Genomic DNA, 23,816 nt, shown 5'->3' with positions numbered 1-23,816 from the left:
CATTTTTCTAAGTGTCTCTGTAGAATAGATGGGATTGGTGGTATATATGAAGGAAATAACTGCTCCCTTCATTTTTTTGCTTATCTCCCAGTTATAATGTGTGTATATGGCAATGTCCTTTTGCATTTTTAGCAGTTGTTTGGATGAAGCTGGATTCAAATGTACAAATGAACAAATCTGTTATTTTTTAATATCATCTTTATAAACATACATGTACATATATGTCTGTATATGTATATATGTATATATATTTTACCTAACTCATGAGTTTTTAAAAATTTTATTGTTAAAAAATTTATTATGAAGTGCTGCAAAATGTCAATAATTGTGAAATAAATATAGACAATATCAAAATGAAATAAAATCCAGATGCAAATAAATCTTAATTCCAAATGCTATCTTTATATTAACTTGAGAATCAGTTGCTCAGTTTCTGTAGTTTTACATTTTATGAGCTGTAATCTATAGTAGTTCGACGTGACAATAAAAATAGAAATCTCACTTATAGATACTAACTGTATCATTTACTTATCCATCATGGAATTATTCAGCCCTAATATATTCATGGCAACATTTTAGATATTTAATCAAGAAAGACAAGAGTTGAATTTACAAAAGAGACATAAAAAGTCTTATTCTTCAAGAAATTGTGACAAATTCAACATTGATTAACATCATGGAAAAATGCAAGGTAATATGAGAAATGATGGAACATGCACACACATGCACAAAACTATTAACAACAATAACCATTGAATAAGGGCTTATTATGTTCTAGAAACTTTGCTAAATGTTTTACCTGCATCATCTTATTTAATCCTCAGAGAGACCCTGTGAGGTAAGGGTTATCTCTTTCTTAGTGATAAGGAAACTAAGGCACAAATAGTTGAAGTACCTAACCTGATGTTACACAGGTTTGCTGACCTGGGATTCAATCCCAAATCTTCCAGATTCCAAAGTCCACATAAGAACTCACCAGGTTATCCTGCCTTCTCCGTGCAATGCTGCTTAGAGTGAAAATGGCACATATAAGACTAAAAGAAAATGGTCCACCCTCCAGATGACAACTTAAGATTAAACTGTTCTTTGTTTTTAAGATCAGAGTAGCCTTTATGGAAGAGGTGAGATTTGAACTGCACTTTGAGGAAAGTTATGAATGTGGGATGGAGTTGATGCTAAAGAAAGACATGCTGAGAGGTGGTTGCAATGTGAGATAATGCATCAACACTGTGGGGGAGGGGGGTGGATCATGTCTGCACAGGTAAGATGTGAGGCAACTGGCTCAGGGTCAGGGCTAGGAGCAGGAAACCAAGAATCATTAATGGGGGACTGTGCTGGGCCAGAATGAGGGAAGAAAGCCGTTAATGCAAGTTATTGATTTTTCACAGGAAATCAAGAGTTGAGCATAAAAAGAAATCATAAAAAAGGGGTAGAACTAATGTTTATTCAGCGCCATCAATTCTAGGCATTATGCCAAGAGATGCTAAGGCATTATATCACAATTGTTACATTGTTTACTCCTCACGTCAAACCTTCAATATATATGTTGCTATTTGGAAATGAAAAAAAATCAACCTCAGAATGCTAAAATAACTTGGCAAATGCTCATATGTCTAGTGTCTAGTGAGGTCAGGACGGATACTGAAGTGTGTATGCTTACAAAGCCCACATTTTCTTAAATAGCAAACACATATTGAGCATGGAATATTAGCAAGGGACTTCCTCAGCACTTTAGAGAATATAAGTATGGGAATGAGTCAGTTTCTGCCCTCAGAAAACATGCAGACTAATCGTACAACTCAACAAAATGATGCCAGAAGTTCAAACAGTTTTGCGTTTCTCTTTTCATGTACCTAGTCCCATCTTTTTGCCACTGACAAATATTTGCTTGCTTATATCACTGAAATACTCCTACATAGCGTGTTTTCTTCTATACACGTGTTCTGTGAAATGCAGTTACATCCATTTTGGTAGATGGCTTCCTTCTGTTTATTTGCAACTTCTTCAGTGTAATCTCATCTTGAGAAGCAATCAATTTCTGTTCTGGGAAGTTATTCCAGAGGCCCCTCCACTCCTCTGTCTCCTGCCAATTTAGTAATAAGATTGACATCCGTCACTTTCATTACTTCACCTTTGGGTGATACATTTTCACTGGTAGACATTCATAATTGTTCTTTTACAAATACACTGTGGCTGCCTTTTATATTTATTCAAGAAACACTTACATAATTATTCAAGAACACTTAAGTTCTCTCAAGGTTGTGATAAGCTTTGTGATGCAGTCTGTGAAGAAATGTGATTGGCTCATAGTTAAGCCTTTTCCCTTAGAGAAATAGTACAAATTCCACAGCAAAACCAGCATCACTACCTTAGGAGTGAAACTGCTGTTCACAGAACTGAAAAATAGAATGATTCTAATGTCACAAAAATAAAATGCCATTCTATATTCAGTTCTGTTTTCACACAGTCATGTCTCATAGAGATATGTTTATAAAATAGAAAAGTACATATGTAAAAGAAATTGTTTACATGTGACGCTTTGATAATGACATTTAAAGTAAGGATGCTTGAATTTTCATGTGTCTTTGAGGTGTGGTACCTGATCTATAAACTTTGTTTTCACTTCCATACTTTCATTGTAGAATATGAGTCACTAATTGTCTATTTAGGAATTTGAATGTTTGAAATATGAATATAAAATTTTGAATTTTAAAACAATCTCTAATAACAATATAATGAAAAAAGTATTAGAAGATTTTATAAGATGATAGCAATTTTTTACTAAAATTTGTTGAATCCTTAGACTTTTGTAAATTAAATGAAAAGAAAAACTTCATTTTTCTCCAACATACAATTAACTTTAAAGTGAAAATGTAAACTTACTTCTCACTTGGTAGCTTTCGTCCCACCTAAGTATTTTAGAGAGATGAAATCCTTCATCTCAGTGTTGACTTATAGTCCCATTTTTTTCACTCAAGGAAGTTAGGTTTTATAAGCCCATTGAACTAAGCCATCAATATATTTACGTTTCTGATTTGTGTGTGTAACCAAACACATACACACATAAACATATGTACTGTATACTCATTCAGAAGTCATTCAATTAAAAAATGATGGTCTGAGAAGACTGAGGTCATTTAGACAAAAATCTATTACTTTTCTGCTCTTCCATCTATAAGTGCATCTCTATCCATATTTTTTCTTCCTCCTTCCTTCTTTTCAGTGTAAGATAAATTCCTTCTTCTTCCCTATGTGAATCCCCCTTTCATACTTTGAGAAGATCTTACTTCATCAATTATTTCTTTATCTTTCTCCCCATCATTTTCAAACTCTTCTTCTTTACTGACATTTCCCCCTGAACATATAGTGGACTTAAATCCCTTCTCTTAAAAAGAATACTACCTTATATCTTTTCCTATCTATAGTCCTCTTTCTTTCCCTTTATCACAAAATATTCTTGAAGGGGAGTACTTACTTGCTATGCCTCCTTATAGACTCCAGTGAAAACTGTTGTGCCTAAGGTCCCTGATAACCTTTTCCTTTCCCAAACCACTTGACACTTTGTTCCTTTAACTCTCAGGTTTATTTGACACCTTAACCTTCTGAAACTCCTTTTTCCCGAAATTTCTGTGATGGTACTTTCTTAGAGTTTGCCTCAGGCTCCTTAGTCTTCTTTTAATGTTGACATTGACTGCATGTCCTATGAAATGTTGGAACTCGAGGGTTACACCCTCAGCCTTCTGCTCTTCTCTATACATGATTCCTTCAAGAGCAAACTCATAACCAAGGAATCAATCATGATTTATGTGTCAAAGGCCACGAGCGAATATTCCTGTGCCTCATTTTATAGCTGTGGAATGGGAAACACAATGAGATGAAGTAAATTGCTCCAAGTTACCTACTTATGATCAAGCAGGACTTGAATGGGTCCAGAGACTGGGCTGGTAACTGCTGCACTATTCTGCCTGTCAGGCTAGCGCGATAGCATATGTAAAGGACATGGCATGATCCTAAGCACTTACTAGATGTATCAAAATCACAGGGGTGGGGAGGACTTTAAATGCTCTGGAAGTCTGCATTTAAAAAAACTCCCTGGTGCATAAAATATTCAATCTAAGTTAAGAACCAACCTAGTAGACTCACAAAAATGTTTGTTCCTTTTATCCAAATGAAAATAATTGAATCAATTTGACCCTGTGAACACTTTCACAAACGCTATAACCATTAAACCTAAAGTACCTTTTAGGAGGGCTCTGTTAGAAATTCTTTTCTAAAATGACAATAGAAGAGCAGTAATAGACACATATATACAAAAAAAAGCCCTTGGCATTAACATAACCAGAGGCGTTTAATACATGCATTGTGTTTTCATTTGTATTGCATGATTTTATCCTTAGGAACAAGAGCCCTAAGCATATTAGGCTTGTATATAACCCAGAAAAATCACTTTCTTAAAATCATTATGCTGCTAAGATATTCCATCTGAACTAAAATGCATCATTTTACCTTTTTCTATCTACCAAGGCATATTTTCTTTCCTAGCTATCAGTACTCTCTCCGGTTGTTCTTCTTATGATTAGAGTAGGAAATCTCATTCTCTAGTGTGTAAATCCAGAAAAACAAAGCAGACCAAGAGGGCACAAAAGAGAGAAACCAATACATTCTGGTCTCTTTTTCATGAGTTTGTCAGTGTGTGTGTGTGTGTGTGTGTGTGTGTGTGTACACATATAACACGTTATAATCACCTCTAATATAAAATTCATTGTTGAGACATAGTTAGATTTTTTTTTGTTGTTTGCGTATAGCAGGATACAATGCTTTCTAATACAAGCAGAAAGAGAATTCATAGGAATGATATGGGGTGGCTCATGGAACTAAATTAATGGGAATATAGATGCAGGATCCAAATAACACACAAACTGGGGAAGCAATGGGGTCTGCAGGTTGTTACCGCACCATAGGAATGAATCAGTCCAACCTTTCTTTCCAACTTAGTATCATCTGACTTGGTTTCAGTGACCTGAGACAGAATCTCATTGGTTTCACATGGTTCCCATGCCTAGCAATTAGGCAGAGCACCTATTGGTAGTTCCACTAAAACTGCAAACAATGCAGTAGTAGTGAGTCTTCCAAAAGAAATTAGAGATGTTGTTAACGGAAAAAAAGAGAATAGATGAGGGGCACCCGAAAGCTACAAATGTCTCCTCTCACACTCTTGATGCTAATTAAAAATATCAAAAACAGTGCTGATTTTAAAAATAATGTAAAAGAGTCCTCTAATTAAGGGTCTTAAGCCCTTATTAAATATTTCCAAATAGCTTTTAAGAAAATATTCTCTTCATACTTTTTTTTTTGACAAATAAGCATTGTACATAGAGTGGTATACGACATATGTTTTAATATACCAGGATACTTCAAAAAGTTCGTGGAAAAATTGAATTAAAGGATGATATGAATCCTTCCATGAACTTTTTGAAGACCTCTTTTGTGTGTACATTGTAAAATTATTATAACAATAAAGCTAATTAACATATCCGTCACTTCACATAGTTACATGTTTTGTACTTAAGATCTAATCTCTCAGCATTATAATATGTTATATCTCTCAGATATATATTATTAACTGTAGTAACCACATTGTACAATAGATCTCTAAAATTTATTTATCCTGTGTAACTCAAACTTTGTACCTTTGGCCAACATTTTCCCATTCCTCCCCACAGCCAACCACTGGCCGCCACCATTCTAATCCCTTTTTCTGTGAGTTCAGATTTTTAGATTCCACATGTAAGTGAGATTATGCAGTGATTTGTCCTTCTGTGCCTGCCTTATTTCACTTAACATAATGTTTTCACTTAACATAATGTCCATGGATAAGGTTTATATATGTTGTCATACATAACAGGATTTCCTTCATTTTTAAGGCCAAGTAATATTCCATTGTATACAAGTGTATATCCCACATTTTTATCCATTCATCTATCAGTGGACACTTAGATTGATTGCTTATCTTAGGTATTGTGATTATGTTGCGATAAATATGATAGTGAAGATATATCTTTGACATAATTGATTTCATTTCCTTTGGATATATACCTAGAAGTGGGATTGCAAGATCACATGGTAGTTCTATTTTCAATTTTTTGAGGAACCTACACACTGTTTTCCGTAATGACTATACTAATTTACATTCCCAGCAACAGTGTACAAGCATATGCTTTTTTCTATATCCTTTCTTTTTTTGATAATTCATTGTGTATAAAAACCTTACTGATTTTGTATACTGCAACTTTACTGAATTTATTAATTCTTAAGCTCTTTTGGAGGAGGCATCAGGGTTTTTCAGATATATAAGGTCATATCTTAAGAAAACAGAGACAATTTCACTTCTTTTTTTTTTTTCCTTTTTGGGTGCCTTTTATTTCATTTTCTTGCCTAATTGCCCTGGTTTGAGCTTTCAGTACTATGTTGAATAGAAGTGACAAGAGTTGGCACTTGTTGTCTTGTTCCTGATCACAGAGGAAAAGCTTTCAGCTTTTCACCACTGAATTTGATGTTTGTTATGGGTTTACCATATATGGGCTTGATTGTATTGAGATACATTTCTTCTATACCTAGTTTGTTCAGATGTTTTTTTATCATAAAAAGATGTTGAGTTTTGTCAAATGCTTTTTCTGCATCTGTTGAAATTATCATGTAATTTTTATCCTTCCTTTGTTAATATGGTGGATCACATTTATTAATTTGTGTATGCTGGATTATCCTTGCATCCCAGGGGTAAATCCTACTTGATTATGGTGTATTCTGCATTTAATGTGCTGTGGAATTCTGTTTGCTGAAATTTTCTTGAGGATATTTGCTTTTATGTTCATTAGTGATATTAGCCTATAATTTTCTTATCTTGTAGAGTCCTAATGCTGGCCTCTTAAAATAAACTTGGAAGTGTTCCTTCCTCTTCATTTTTTGGAATGAATTTGGGAAGTTTTGGTGTAATTCTTTAAATATTTAGTAGACTTCACCAGTGAAGCCAAGTCCTGTAGTTTTCTTTGTTGAAAGGCTTTTGATTACTGATTCAATCTCCTTACTTCTTATTGGCCTGTTTATATTTTACATTTCTTCATGATTCTATGTTGGTAGGTTGCATGTTTCTAGGAATTTATCCATTTCTTCTAAGTCATCCAATTTGTTAGTGTGTAATTGTCCACAGCAGTATCTTTCATAATCTTTCATGTTTTGATAGTATCACTTCTTATGTCTCCTCTTTCATTTGAAATTTCATTAATTTGTCATCTTTTTTTTCTTAGTTATTGTTGCTAAAGGTTTGTCAATTTTATTTCTTTTCAAAAAACCAACTCTTAGTTTTATAGATCTTTTACATTTGTTCTTCTAGTCTCTATTTCATTTATTTCTGCTGTGATCTTTTTTATTTCTTTTCTTTTGCCAACATGGACTTAGTTGGTTCTTCTCTTTCTAGTTTCTACAGGTGTAAAATTATTTATTTGAGATTTAATTTTTTTCTTAAGGTAGTATAAACTGCTCTCAGAATTTTTTTTCCTGAATCTCATAACTTTAGATATGTTGTGTTTTCATTTCCTTTTGTCTCAGAGTTTTAAATTTTTCTTTTTCATTTCTTCTTTGACCCATTGGTTCATCAGGAATGTTTTTACTTAATTTATATATATTTATGAATTTTCCCCTGTTACCAATTTCTAATTTCATACCACTGTGGTCAGAAAAAATAATATGATTTCAGTCTCAAATTTACTAAAACTTACTTTGGGGCCGAACATATTAACTGTCTTGGAGAATATTTCATGTGCACTTGAAAAGAATATGTTTTCTGCTGCTACTGGATGAAATGTTATGCATATGTCTGTTATCTCCATATGGACTAGTGTAATTCAAGCCCTCTGTGTCCTAATTGATTTCCAACTGGATAATTTATCCATTATTGATACTGAGGTATTGAAATCTCCTATTATCGTATTGCTCTTTATTTTTCCCTTCAGTTCTGTTAATATTTGCTTTCTATTTTAAGTGCTCTGGTGTTGGGTGCATACATAGTTCCAATTATTATATCTTCTTGAAAATTGACCCCTGTGTCATTATATAATGGCTTTTTATCTCTCATGATCATTTTTGACTTAAAGTCTGTTTTGTCTGATGGAAGGATAGCTACCGCTGCTCTTCTGGTTTCCATTTTTGTGGAATATCTTTTTCCATTCTTTCACTTTCAGCCTATGGGTGTTCTTCAAGCTGAAGTGAGTCTCTTGTAGGCAGCATATAGTTAGAAGTCAGACATTGTTTTGGTTTTGGTTTTTCTTGGGTCCAATCAGCCACTCTATGCCTTTTGGTTGGATAATTTAATTCATTTACATTCAAGGTTATTGTTGTTAGATAAGGACTTACTATTTCCATTTTGTTAATTGTTTCTGACTGTTTTGCAGTTCCTTTATTCTTCTTTTCTTGCTCTCTTTATTTGTGATTTGTTGATTTTTTAAATAGTGGTATGCTTTGATTTCTTTCTCTATCATTTGTGTGTCTACTACAGGCTTTTCTTTGGTTACCATGAGGCTTATCTAAAACATTTGATAGATAGACCAGTTAATTTAGCTGAAAAAGACTTATATTGGACTGCATAAAAATACTCTATGCTTTAACTTCTCCTCCCTCCATTTTATGTTATTGATTTCACAATTTATATCTTTTATGTATTATGTATTTATTAAGTCATTATTGTAGTTACAGTTATTTTAAATAATTTTCTCTTTTGACTTTTTTCTAGAGTTAAAAGTGATTTACACACCACCTATTACAGTATTAGAGTATTTTAAATTTGACTATAACTTACTTTTACAGTGACTTTTATATTTCATATGTTTTCATGTTGTTAGCTTGTGTCCTTTTATTTCAACTTGAAGAAATCCCTTTAGCATTTCTTGTAAAAGAGGTCTAGTGGTAATAAACTTACACAGCTTTTGTTTATCTGAGAAAGCTTCATCTCTTCTTTGTTTCTCAAATATAGCTTTGTCAAGTATAGTATTCTTGTCAGGTTTTTCCTTCAGCACTTTGAATACATCATCCCACTCTCTCCTGGCCTGCAAGTTTTTTGCTGAGAAATCTACTCACAGGCTTATGGGGGTTTCCCTACAAGTGATAAGTTGCTTTTCTTTGGCTCTTTTCAAAATTCTTTCATTGTTCTGACATTTGATAATTTGATTATAATGTGTCTCAGTGAAGATATTTTTATATTTAATATGTCTGGGGTTCTTTGAAACTTGTGGGTCTAGATGTTCATTTTTTCTCTCCTGATTGGTAAGTTTTCTGTCATTATTTCTTTAAATTAGGTTTCCCTACCTTTCTCTTCCTCTACTCCTTATGGGACTTCCTTTATTCTCATAATGGTTTGCTTGATGGTGTCTTATCAATCTCATAGGCTTTCTTTACTCCCTTTCTTTTCTTTCTTTCTTTCTTTCTTTCTTTTTTTTTTTGTTCCTCTGTCTGGATAATTTCCAATGACCTGTTGTTTAAGTTTGTTTTGTGCTTCTGTAACAAAATACTTGACACTGTGTAATTTAAATAATAGAAATTTGTTTCTTACAGTTTTGGAGGCTGGGAAGTCCAAGATAAGGGCACTGGCAGGTTTGGATCCTTTCTGCACTTCCAAAATGCCACGTTAAGTGCTGCATCCTCCAGAGGGGAGGTTGATTCCTCCCTTGGAAAAAGGGCAAAAGAGGAAGGAGAAAGGACTCACTCTCAAAAGCCCTTTTAAAAGGCATTAAACCCATCCATGAAGGTAGATCCCTCATGGCCTAATAACCTCTTTAAGGTTACAAATCTTAATACCATTATAATGGTAATTAAATTTCAACATGAGTTTTGGTGGAAACATTCACATTTTAATATCTGTTCTCTAGCTCACTCTTCTTTTTTTCTTCTTCACTTGATTGAGTCTGCTGTTGAAGCTCTCTGTGAAATTTTTAGTTTAGTTCAGTTCAGTTCATTGTATTCTTTAGCACCAGAATTTCTCTTTAGTTCTTTATAGTTTTTAACTTTTTGTTGAACTTCTCCTTTATTTTTACTCATGCATTCTTTTTCTGGTATTTTTAGTTGCCTATTTGTGCTCTTTTGTAGCTCACTGCTTTTAAGACAATTATTTTGAATTCTTTGTCAAGGATTCTGTAGATATTCATTTATTTATGGTTGCTTACTGGTGCTTTATTTGTTCCTTTGATCATGTCATGTTTTTCTGATTATTCCTAATTTTTGTAGCCTTGTATTAGTATCTATGAATTTGAAGAACTAGTCACCTCTTTTAGTCTTACAGACTGGCATTGGAAGAAAAAGTCCTTCACCAGGCAACCAGTCTAGAGATTCTTGGTAGGCTGTCTGGCAGGGTTTGCTAGTGGACTCCTCAGGCAGGCTAGCCTGGTGCCTGAGTCAGTGGGTGTGCCAGCCTGGCACCTGGGTCTATAAAAGCCAGCCTGAATCCTGGGTCCATGGGGTTGGTTCTGAAGCCTGAGTCTGTAGAGGGCAAGCCTGGATCTTGAGGATGTGGGGTCTGGCCTGGCATCCGGGGACATTTGGGTGGAGTTGGGACAGGCCTGGAAGCTGCATCTCTGGGATCTGACCTGGGGCCTGGAGCTGTGGAGGTCGGCCTGACACCAGATTTCACTGTAAGGGCTTGGTGCTGTGTTCTAGAGCAAAAAGTCAGGTGCTCATTTTATTCTCCTTTCTCCATGTGGAGATTATCTTCATTGTGCTGCCTGGGCTTGGGGATAGGTAATACAGCAATGTGAAACTGTCCTTCTTATACTCTTCAATGCATCTTTTCTTATTTCTGTACTCCACCAAGGTGATATAATCTCTCACCTATATTCTTTAACTCTTGTGAAGGCATTTCCATGAATGGATATTTATTCAAATTTGTTTTTTCAAGGGACAAGGGCCAGAAAGCCCCATTCTTTCATCTTGCTGATGTAATTCCCTACAAATAGTTTTTAATGGGATGTTTATTTATTCTACTCATTGTGTCAGAAGTACTCTCTATGGTTTACTCCTTTTCAGATAGGTTAATTAGTTTTAAATGTCCCTAAATGGTCTTAACAATTTCGGGTCACTATAGGGAAAGACAATTTTTTGCTTTTTGATATATATTCTCCACTTAAATACATGAAATTCAGAAAACCATATTTCTCAGCCCACTCTGCAACTAGTTGTGGCCTTGAAATTACATTCTGGCCAAGGGGATGTGAGAGATAGTGATGTGTGAAGCTTCCGAAATTTCTTCTTAATAAAAGCAGTATGGCTTTCCTTATGCCCTTTATGAGTTAGAGCCATGACTTGAACCTATCCTAGAGATGAAAGAGCAGAAGGACAAATGTCACCTGGGTCCTAGATGACTATAGAGCTGCCATACTATACATGAAATATTTATGTCAAGGAGTTTAAGTGAAAGAGAAATAAATTTCTATCTTGTATCAATTGTTATTTTTGATATCTATTACATATAACTATGTATCCTAGCCAATAGTCACTTAGCATTCCTAATTTCAGTATAACAGCATACATATAAATATATGCATATATATATATATATATATACACAAACACATATTAGGTATAACACTGAACAAATGGAATTAATTCCACGAATCATACTATAAATTCAATTTAATTTATTCTTTGTCACAATATGTGTGGGTCTGTCTGTGTGTGAAGGCATATATATTACTGTATTTATATTTTCTAAGCTTGTGTCCAAGACTGTTTTGGAATCATGGATGAGAGAATCTAGAGGTAGGCATCAACATCTGGAAACTGCAATATTTTTGTTCCTTAAGAGATATATTTTAAAACATACTACTCCTTTGATGTAAAAGATAGCTGTAATAGCCTTTACATTTCTGAAGAGGAAATTACACTCCTATGTTTTGTTATATAAGTTTAACTCAATGAAGAAAAAATACTCTGCATACTAACATTGAGGGGTCTTCAGTTTGGATGGAATTGCTCAAAGATAGAACATACAAAATCACTCAATCAGAAAAACAAAAATAATAAAGAAGAAATGAAAACAGAAATGTGGCAATTGTGGGACTCCCTCAAGCAAAATAATTGCTGTATAATTGGCATATCTGATGGGAACAAAAAAGGAAGGGACCTAGAAAGAATATTCAAGGAAATAATGACTAAAAATTTCCCAAGAATGGAGAAAGATGACAACATCCAGGTATACCAGGTACATGCTCAGAGGTCATCAATAAAATTAAATCCAAAGAGGAACAACCCAATGCACATCATAATCAAATTACCAAAAACCAAAGACAAAGAAAAAAATACCAAAAGAGGCAAAGGAAAAGAAACAGATAACAATCAACGGAGCCCCAAATGTCTCTCAGTGGATTTCTCAGTAGAAACTCTCCAGGCCAAAAGAGATTGGGATGATGTATTCAAAAGAGTTGAGGGAAAAGGACTGTGAACCAAGAATTCTGTATCCAGCAAAAGTAACATTCAAATATAAAGGAGAAAATAAAGTCTTCCCAAAGAAAAGCTAAGTGAATTCATCAATACTTGACCTGCCTTACAAAAAATACTGAAGGGAGTTCTTCAATCTGAAAGAAGAGAATGTTAAAGAGTAGCAAAAAAATATATATTAAGGTACATAAATAACTAGTAATGTAAGACAACAACCTCAGAATACTCCAATATTGTAAGTGTGGTGAATAAACCACTTATGCTCTGAGTATGAAGACTAAAGGACAAAACTAACAGGACAATAACAAATACATTAACCATATCAGGGTTAGGTAATAATAAAAGATGTAACTTGAAACAGCAAAATGTCAAAAAGTGGGAAGGAATGATGTCAAAGTGTAGAGTTGGCTTTAGTTTTTTTTTTTTCTTAGTGATTAAAGTTGTTAAAAGTTAAAAATATTTTGTTATAACTATAACATGTTTTCTGTAAGCCTCATGGTAACCATAACACATAAATGTATGACACATACCAAAAATAAATAGTGAGAAATCAAAATATATTGCTAGAGAAAACCACTCAACTATAAAGGAAGATGGTAAGACTGAAAAAAAGGAAAAAAGGATCTACAAAACAACCAGAAAAAAATTAATGAAATGAAAGAAACTAGTTCCTGTATATGAATAATAACTCTAAATGTAAATCTATTAAATGCCTCAATTAAAAGACACAGAGTGGCTCAATAGATTATAAAACAAGAACCAACAATATGCTGCTTACAGGAAACTGACCTAATGGGAGAGATAGACTCCAACACAATAATAGTTGGAAACTATAATACACCACTTTCAGCAAAGGACAGATTATTCAGACAAAAAATTAACCATGAAACATCAGAATTAATCTGTAGACCAATTGGATCTAACAAATATGTATGGAATATTTCATCCAACAGCAGCAGAATATACATTCTTCTCAGCAACACATAGAACATTCTCTAAAATATACAATATGCTATATCACAAAACAAGTCTCAACAAATTTTAAAAAATTGAAATCTTATCAACTAGAAGTCAGTAACAAAGGGGACACTTGAAACTGTACAAATGCATGGGAATCAAACAATATGCTCCTAAACAATGGACAGGTCAAAGAGGAAATTTAAAAATTTCTGAAGACAAATTCAAATGTAAACACAACATACCAAGAAGTATGGGATGCAGTAAAAGATGTTCTAAGAGGGAATTTTATAGCAATAAATGTGTACATCACAAAAGAAGAAAGACTTCAAATAAACAACCTAACATTACACCTCAAGAAACTAGAAAAACAAGAACAAACCAAACCCTAAAACATTAGAAGGAGAGAAATAACAAAGATAAAAACAGAAATAAATGAATTAGAAATAAAAAAATTACAAAAGATCTTTGAAAAAAACAATTTTTGAAAAGATAAACAAAATCAATAAACACTTAGCAAAGCTAATGAAGAAAAAAGAGGGAATACTCAAATAAATAAAATCAGAAATGAAAAAGGAGACATCACAACCAATACCATGTAATTATAAAGGATCATAAGAGACTGCTATGAACAACTATATGTGAACAAATGGCAAAACCTAGGAGAAACAGATAAATTCCTGGACACATAGGACACATACAACTTACCAAGGCTGAATCATAAAGAACCAGTAAACGTAAACAGATCCATGATGAGTAATGACTTGAAGCAGTAATAAAAAGTCTCCCAACAAAGAAAACTCCAGGATCAGATGGCTTCACAGCCAAATTCTACCAAACATTTAAAGAACTAATACCAATTCTTCTCAAACTCTTCAAAATAATTGAAGAGGAGGGAATACTTCCAAACTCATTCTACAAGGCCAGCATTACTCTCTTAACAAAATTGGAAAAAGACACAATGAAAAAAGAAAACTACAAACAAATATCCCTAATGAACACAGATGTAAAGATCCTCCACAAAATACTAGCAAAACTAATCCAAGAACACATTAAAAAGATCATTCACCATGATCAAATGGGATTTATCACAGGGATATAAAGATGGTTCAACATATACTAATCTATAAACATGATACATCACATCAACACAGTAGTGGGAAAAAAACCCCATATGGTCATTTCAATAGATGCAGAAAAAGCATTTGATAAAATCCAACAACACTTTATGAAAACACTCAACAAATTTGGAATAGAAAGAATTAACCTCAACACAATAAAGGATATGTATGGCAAACCCACAGTTAATCTCATAATGGACAAAAATGAAGACTTTTTCTCTAATGTCTGGAACAAGACAAGGATGCCCACTTTCCCCCTCTTATTCAGCATAGTACTGGATGTTCTAGCCAGTGCAATAAGGCAAGAGAAAGCAGGAAATGTCATCCAAATAAGAAAGGAGGAACTCAGACTATCCCTTTGCAAATGACATGGTTCCTGTACACAGAAAGCCTGAGAGACTCTAGAACCAATAAATGAATACAGTATAACAGCAGGATACAAAATCAACATACAGAAATCAGTACTGTCCTTATACACTAATAATGAAATAGTTGAAGAAGAAATTTAAAAAATACTTCCATTCACAATACCTAACAACGACAAAAAAGAAATATCTAGAAGTAAATTTAACCAAGGAGGTGAAAGTCCTTTACAATGAAAACTATAAAGCATAGGTGAAAAAGTTGGTTAGTGCACAGTGTTATAAGACCAAAGTCAAGAGTTCAGATCCCTGTACCAGCCTGCAGCCAAAAAACAAAACAAAATGAACAAAAAATCCCATAGGTGATAAAAATTTAAGAGGACACAAATAAGTGGAAAGATACCCCATGTTCAGAGGTTGGAAGAATTAAATCATCAAAACATGCCCATATTCCCCAAAGCAATTTACGGATTGAATGCAATCCCTATCAAAATACTGATGACACTCTTCACAGAAATAGAAAAAACAATCTGAATATTTGTATGGAACCACAGAAGACCCCATATAGCTAAAGCAATCTTGAACAAAAAGAACAAAGTTGGAGACATCACCCTATCTGACTTCAAAATGCTATACTATAAAGCTATATGTTACTAGCATAAAAACAGACAAAAAGACCAATGGAATGGAATAGAGAACCCAGAAATGAACTTACACACTTACAGCCAACTGATTTTCCACAGAGATGCCAAAAAATACACACTGGGAAAAGGGCACCTTCTTCAATAAATGGTGCTAGGAAAGCTGACTATCCATATGCACAAGATTGAAACTAGACCCCTATCTCTCATCATACAAAAAAATCAACTCAATATGGATTAAAGACCTAAATTTAAGACTCGAAACTGTGAAACTACTAGATAAAAACATAGGGGAGACGTTACAAGAAATGGGAGTGGGCAGCACTTTTTTGGACAAGACTACAAAGGCACAGGCAACTAAAGCAAAAATAGGCAAATAGGAGTACATCAAACTAAAAAGCTTTTGCACAGCAATGGACACAATCAACAAAATGAAGAGACAACCTACAGAATGGGAGAAAGTGTTTGCAAACTACACATCAGACAAGGGGCTAGTACCCAGAATATATAAGAGACTCAAACAATTCAACAGCAAAGAAACAAACAACCCAATTAAAAAATGGGCAAAGGACCTGAACAGACAATTCTCAAAAGAAGACATTCAAACGGCCAACAAACACATGAAAAAATGCTCAAAAATCACTAATCGTCAGGGAAATGTGAATTAAAACCACAATGAGATACCATCTCACTCCAGTTAGGACAGCTATTATCAAAAAGACAGAAAATAACAAATGCAGAGAAAAAGAAATGCTCCTACGTGTGGGATGGAAATGTAGATTGGTACACCCATTGCCAAAAACAACATAGGGTTTCCTCAGATAGCTAAAAATAGATCTACCTTATGACCCAGCTATCCCACTACTGGGTATGTACCCAAAGGAAATCAATATGTCAAAAAGACATGTGCACTCCCATGTTTCAACACTGTTCATAATAGCCAGGAGACAGAATCAACCTAAGTATCCATCAATGGTTGAATAGATAGAAAAACCCTATGGTGTATATACTCAATGGAATACTATTCAGGTATTTGAAAAAATGAAATCTTATCATTTGCAGCAATATGAATGGAACTGGAAACCATCATGTTAAATGAAGTAAGACAGGCACAGGAAGGCAAATACTGCATGATTTCACTCATACATGGAGTCCAAAAAAAAAAAAAAAAAGTGGTTTTCACAGAAGTAGAGAGTAGAGTAATGGATACCAGAGGCTGGGAGAGGAAGGAGGGCAGGCAGGAGGAGAGGTACTAGACTAGTGGGTGCAAAACTATGCTATTCTAAGTGAATCATTGTGCAGTATATGCATGTATGGGAACAACACACTGTACCCCACAAATATGTACAAGTAAATGTTAAAATAAAAAAAAAATTAAAGACGATGGTGTGCAAATAGGAAGTAGGTTCTTTAAAAAATGCTCAGCATTACTAAATATTAAGGAATGCGAATTAAAACCACAATGAGATATCACCTCACACTTGTATGAATGGCTCTTATCAAAAAAATTAAAATTAACAAGTGTTGACAAGGATGTGAAGGAAAGGAAAGCTTTGCACACTCTCGGTGGTGCTGTAAATTAGTACAGCCATTATGAAAAACAGTATAGAAGTTTTTCAAAAAACTAAAAATAGAGCTACCATATGACCCAGCTGTCCTACTTCTGGGACTTTAAATCAATATGTAGAAGGGATATCTGCACTCCCATGTTCATTGCAGCATTATTGACAATAGCCAAGATATTGAATCAATTGAAGTGTCCATCAGCAGAGGAATGATAAAGAAAATGTGGCATATATACATAATGAAATACTATTCAGCCTTAAAAAAAGATTGAAATTCTGTCATTTGGGACAACATAGATAAATCTGAAGAACATTATGCTAAGTAAAATAAGCCAGGCACGGAAAGACAAATACTGTATTATCTAACTTATATGTGGAATCTAAAAATGGGTGAATTTATAGAAGTACAGAGTGGAATGATTGTTACCAGAGGCTGGGGGTGAGAGAAGGAACAAGAGAATGTTGTGCTGATCCAATTGTACAAAGTTTTATCTAGACAGGAGAAATAAGTTTTGAGATCTACTACACAGCAGGGGGAACACAGTCAATAATAATGTATTGTATATTTCAAAATAACAGGAAGAGTACATTTTAAATGTATCACCACAAAAAATGGTAAGTGAGGTGATAGATATTTAAATTAGATTTATTTAATCATTTCACATTATATACATATATAAAAACCTCAAATTGTACTCCACAAATGTAATGCAATTATGGTTTGTAAATTAAAAATAATATTAATGGAAAAAAGAAGCAGCAGAAGTGGCAGCAACAGCAAGAGAAATGTATGTGGTCCACAATGCCTGGGATATTTATGCATGATTCTTTACAAATAAGTTTGCTTATCCATTAGAACCGATAATCCCAACAATATGGAGTACACTGAAGTGGAATGTGTATTCATCTAGGTTGTCCTTGCACACAGTAGAATCACAATATTTGTTAAATACATGAATTAATCAGTGGAGGGATACCGTGTTTTCAATGACAAATGACAGTGGACTTTATATCCCTGGTGTGTAATATGCTGACAGCAATAGAGGTGAGACATACTTGGGAGGAGAGTTGTTTTGTTTACTTTGAAATCTATAGGATAGGTTTTATCATTATAATTTCATTCAATAGCATTGTTTTATGGTTTCTATTCTGATTAATGTTTGATGCTGTGGCTATGGCAAACTTGGATCAAGTTGGTAAATTTACATCTTTTTGCAGTGTCTGGCATATTTTAATGTTTGTTCAATAAATGAATAGTTAATACAGTTATTGTAAACATCATTCATTTGAAGACTACTGGTTTTTCTTTCCAGCAAAATATTAACCTTGGGATTGAGTCATTTTATACCAGGTAGTTCCTTTTTCTTGTCTTCATCTAACAGATATCTTTCTCATATATTTTCTTTATTTCAAAAGCCTGTGAAAAAGACAACAAAAATCAATTCTAATTGACTTTAAAAATAATCTTTCTGTCATGTGAGTCACAAGGCCTATGTCACTTAAAGGAAAAATGTCTAAAGGTGATCAAGAGGTTAAAAAAAGGCCATAGGTGTTGGCGTTTCTCAGAAAGATAATGAGTCATGTGATGGCCTTTCCTTCTTTGCTGCAATTGTTCGGTGCACGCTCCCTTTTCTAGATTGATCTCAAGAGATTCCTGTCTCACGGGCAGGCTTTGTTCACAAATTTGTTATTTGTGATAAACTTTAAATTCTTGTGATTCCCTTTCCCTTCCCAATGGTACTTCCCACTTTAATCTATAAAGCAAAGGGAGGCAGCACCTCTAATGGAATTTTATTTTTTCCATGACCAAAGTACACCCTAAGAGATACTTCAGTCAATTTTAGGAGTTTGAGCCTAAAGGAGTACTTTTTCAGAGTAAGGTTAAGGCAGAGGAAGGAGCATCACAGCTGTGCAGTGCCCTGCTGCCCAGATCAAGTCTTTGAACATTTTCTTTTCTTCATCAAAGAACAACTGGAAAGGCAGCATGTAGAAAATAAAATCCATGAGTCTTTGGCAAATGTTATGAAAAATGAAGATTAGGATCAAAAGTTTAAAAGGACAATCTTGAGTTAAAAGAAAAATATAAAATAATATTTTATTGTCTTCTGTAGTACATGAGAAGGTGTATGTGGACACCTGTACCACACTTGAATCATGAGACTTCAGCATGGCAGAGCACACTTGACTGTAGCAGGTTGTTTATAAGCAGCTTTTAAAATCAAGTCAGTGACAAATACAGCTCAGTGAGAAAGAGAAATAAAACTAGCTCTTTAAAAAATTTAGGACAATTTTCTTTTTAATTGTGGAGAAGATTTGATAAGCAAAATCTAAATAAAGTACATATAAAAAGACAACTTTAGATATTCAGTAGTAATAAAAAAGACAAAGGGATAATTTCCTTGGTCATTGAACAAACACTAATCGAGTGTCTTTTATTAACCAGGAAAGGAGCTAAATGCAGAGTTAAAGAGATAAAAACCCAAATTTCTTTTTTCAACGAGTTAAAAATATGTTAACATGGATATGGAAAATCTACAGTTCCAAGTCTCATTTTCTCCATGCCATGTGTCTTTGAAAACAAAATACCATTTTATTTTATTAATTAACCAATCTGGATTTATGCAATTAATTTTTCATTCGTCCATTAATGCAATGAATATACACTCTGTGTGGAAATATCTCAACACTGGGAAATAAGCAAAGACGATGAAGACATGTCTTTTTATCATAGAACCTGCAATCTAGTCTTATGTGGTTATGTGTCTTATGCAACCTAGTCTTAGGTACTTATGTGCAAAAAGAAAGTAATGAAAAATGCCATTATATTACTAATTATATTGCTAGCAACATCTGACACTTATATAATGCTTATTATGTCTTTTACATATATTATCTGATTTAATCTTTATAACAACACTGTGACATAAGTACAAATTATTATCTGTCTTTGTTAAATGAGAAAATGGGGGCAAAGGGAAGTTAGATAACAATAACTAGTCCGTAGTTCTCTTGGACAAGTTATCTTGAAGTTATATGGTGAAGGTTGATTCTAATAGCTTCACATTCTGTGCTCTTAATCACTGTATTCACAGGAAATTAGCAGAGGGAGTGATTCTTTCTTTTTTAAAAAAATTTTATCATTACACAATGTAAACATTTTTTGTGGTCTTTTACTAATTTCTCCCTAAACGCCTTCCCCCTTCCCCATTCCCACCTCTGGTGTCCTCAGTTCCACTCTCTCCTTTTGAGAGTTCAAAGAATTATTTTGATTGTTGCATCTTTCTTTCTTTTCAGTTTCTTTTTTTTCTTTGTTTTTTCAGCGGCTACTTATATATGAGGACATGAGCTATTCCTCTTTTTGTACCTGGCTTATTTCATTTAACATGGTTTTCTTTAAGTTCATCTATGTTGCTGTGAATGGCAGAACTTCATTCCTTTTTATGCAGATTAGTATTCCACTGTGTATATATACCACATTTTTCTTATTCAGTTGTCTGTTGATGGGCACTTAGGTTGGTTCCAACTCTTAGCTAATGAAAATAGAACTGTAATGGATATCAGAGTGCAGGTATCCCTTCAAAACGATGATTCCCACTCCTTTGGGTATATATCCAGTAGGAAGATTGCAGAATTGTTTGGCAGTTCTATTTGTAGTTTGAAGAATCTCCATACTGTTTTCCATAATAGCTGCACTAATTTACGTCTACCAACAGTGTAAGAGGGTCCCCCTTTCTCCACATCATCGCCGGCATTTGTTATTCTTCTGTGTTTTTGATATTGGCCAGTCTAACTGGGGTGAGATGATATCTCACTGCATTTCCCTGATGCTGAGTGATGTTGAGCATTTTTTCATGTGTCTGTTGACCATCCGTATTTCTTCCTTTGAGAAATGCCTATTCAGCTCCTTTGCCAATTTTTTAATCAGATTTTTTGTGGTTTTTTTACTGTTAAGTTTTTTGAGTTCCTCATATTTCCTGGATATCAATTCCTTGTCAAATGCATAGTTTGTACATATTTTCTCCTGTGCTGTAGATTGTCTTTTCACTGTTTCTTTTACTGTGCAGAAGATTTTTAGCTTGATATAACACTGTTTGTTTATCTTTCCTTTTGTTGCTTGTGCTTTTGGGGTCTTATTCATAAAGTCTTTGCCCAATCCAACTACCTGAAGTGTTTCAGTTTTGAGTCTTATATCTAAGTCTTTAATCTATTTTGAGTTGATTTTGGTACATGGTGAGAAGTACAGGTCTAGTTTCATTCTTCTGCATATGGATGTCCAGTTTTCCCAGCACCACATATTGAAGAAGCTGTCCTTTCCCCAGTGTATACCTGCTGTCCTTGACAAATATCAGCTGGCTGTAGGTATGCAGGTTGATTTCTAGGTTCATTATTCTGTTCCATTCATCGAGTGCCTGTTTTTATGCCAGTACCATGCATTTTGGTTACTACAGCTTTATAGTATAATTTGAAGTCAGGTAGTGTAATGCCTCCAGTTTTATTTTTTTGCTCAGGATTGCTTTGGCTATTCAGGGTCTTTTGTTGTTCCATAAAAATGTTAGGATTGTTTTTCCTATTTCTGTGAAGAATGTCATTAGTATTTTGACGGAGATTGCATTGAATCTGTAGATTGCTTTGGGTAGAATGGACATTTTCACAATGGTAATCCTTCCAATCCAAGAGCATGGTATGTCTTTCCACTTTTTTGTGTCCTCTTTAATTTCTTTGAGCAGTGATTTGTAGTTCTCCTTGTGGAGATCTTTCACATACTTGGTTAAATAGATTCCTAGCTATTTTATTTCTTTGAAGACTATTGTAAATGGGCTAGCTTTCTTGATTTCTTTTTCTGTGTGTTTGTTATTGGAGTATAAAAAGCTACTGACTTTTGTACATCAGTTTTGTATCCTACAACTTTACTGAAATTATTTATCAGCTCTAGGAGTTTTTTGGTAAAGTCTTTAGGGTTTTTTTTATGTATAGGATCATGTCATCTGTCAAGAGGGACAGTTTGACTTTATCTTTTCCTATCTGGGTGTCCTTTATTTCTTTCTCTTGCCTGATTGCTCTGACTAGTACATCCAACACTATGCTAAATAGTAGTGGTGAGTGGACTTCCTTGTCTTGTTCCTGTTCTTAAGGGAGAAGATTTTTGCTTTTCCTCATTCAGGATGACATTGGCAGTGTTTGTCATATATGGCTTACATTGTGTTGAGATATGTTCCTTCTATACCTAATTTTCTGAGTCTTTATCATGAAGGGATGTTGAATTTTGTCAGATGCTTTTTCTGTATCTATTGAGATAAATATATGGGTTTTGTCCTTTATTTTTTTGATGTGGTGTATCCCATATATTGACTTGCATATGGTGAACCATTCTTGCGTCCCTAAGATGAATCCCATTTGATCATGGTATGTAATTTTTTTGAAGTGTTTTTCTAGTTCTTTGAGGTGTAGCATTAGGTTGTTTATTTGAAATATTTCTATTCTTTTGATGTAAGCATTTATTGCAATAAACTTCCCTGTTAGTATTGCTTTTTCTGCATCCCACAGGTTTAGGTGTGATTTCTTTCTTTTTGTCAGTTTCAAGAAATTTTTTTGATTTCTTGTTTAGTTTCTTCTTGGACCCACATGTCATTCAGGAGCATGTTGTTTAATATCCATGTGTTTGTATAGTTTTCTGATTTCTGCTTGTTATTGATTCCTAGTTTTAATCCATGTGGTCTAAAAAGATACTTGAAATGACTTCAATTTTTAAAATTTTGTTAAGACTTGATTTGTGACATAACATGTGGTCTATCCTGGAGAATGTTCCATGTGCTGATGAGAAGAACATGTATTCTTTAGTTGTTGGATGAAATGTTCCATAGATATCTGCCAGGTCCAATTGGTCTAAAGTTTAAATCCTGTGTTTCTCTGTTGATTTGTTGCCTAGATGTTCTGTCCAGTACTGACAGAAGGGTTTCAGTCCTGGGAATGATTGTTTCCAATGAGATAGTAAGAAAAAAGCTTCATGGAAAAGTTATCATGAACAAAGCCTTATAAAAATATCTAGGACTTAACATTTCTGGCCAGAAAGAAATAGATTGTAGTAGACCATCCTCACACTGAGAGCAAAAACAAAATTTAGATAAAGTTTTAAAACTTAACACACCAGAAAGCTATCAAGGCAACCAAACATGGAGACTCAGGAATCCAGAGAGAAGGAAAACTTGTTAAATATGTTGTTCTTGGCAGACTTTACATTTAAGTCATTAGTGCATATGCAATGTGGATAGAAAGGCTGAGAAGCTAAAAGAAGGCAAATGTTAAGAGGCAGAGCATTTTAGTACTGTTTCGAGATTTAAAAATGGCTTTCAAACCTAAAAAGGAGACAAACCACAATAAGCCTTCTAAGCATTTAGTTAAACCTCCTGAAGGAGTATATATTAGGAATAATATCAAATTAGAAGACCAGGACTGAAATCAGTTATAAATAGCTCAACTTCTGATTGCATGAAGGTGATCAGCTTCTATCTAACTGGCTACCAAAGAAGTGCAAAACAGGGTTAGTGATTCTGAAAGATAAGTTAGTAAAAAAATACCCCCCCAAAACTGAAAATACAGAAAGGAGAATAAGAGATGTATAATGCATAGAAAGTTTATATATGTGACACACAGAATTTCAGGACTGGAAGAGCACCCAAATTATCAAAAACTAAT

The sequence above is a fragment of the Cynocephalus volans genome, chromosome 8 (genome assembly GCF_027409185.1).
Source record: "Cynocephalus volans isolate mCynVol1 chromosome 8, mCynVol1.pri, whole genome shotgun sequence".
NCBI classification, from domain to species: domain Eukaryota; kingdom Metazoa; phylum Chordata; class Mammalia; order Dermoptera; family Cynocephalidae; genus Cynocephalus; species Cynocephalus volans.
This window is presented reverse-complemented; position numbering follows the sequence as displayed.